The sequence below is a fragment of the Penaeus monodon genome, chromosome 32, assembly GCF_015228065.2.
Source record: "Penaeus monodon isolate SGIC_2016 chromosome 32, NSTDA_Pmon_1, whole genome shotgun sequence".
NCBI lineage: Eukaryota > Metazoa > Arthropoda > Malacostraca > Decapoda > Penaeidae > Penaeus > Penaeus monodon.
Window position 1 is genome coordinate 32446307 of NC_051417.1, and position 232 is coordinate 32446538.

Genomic DNA, 232 nt, shown 5'->3' on the forward strand with positions numbered 1-232 from the left:
ACACCCTAATTTAGGAACCTTTACGATAGAGAGAAAGTCGCAACAGCCACTGGGAGCAGCAGCCTGGGAGTTAAATGGATGGCACAGAGGGTATGAGCAGAATTATTATAAACCCCTTTCTCGCTATTTAGTTTTCGTGAAAGAGTAATTGCCATTTCGTATCTTTCTGTTTGAATAACAAAAAAATCACCTTTTGGTGTCTTTTTATTTAAAATAAGAAGTGTTCATATTC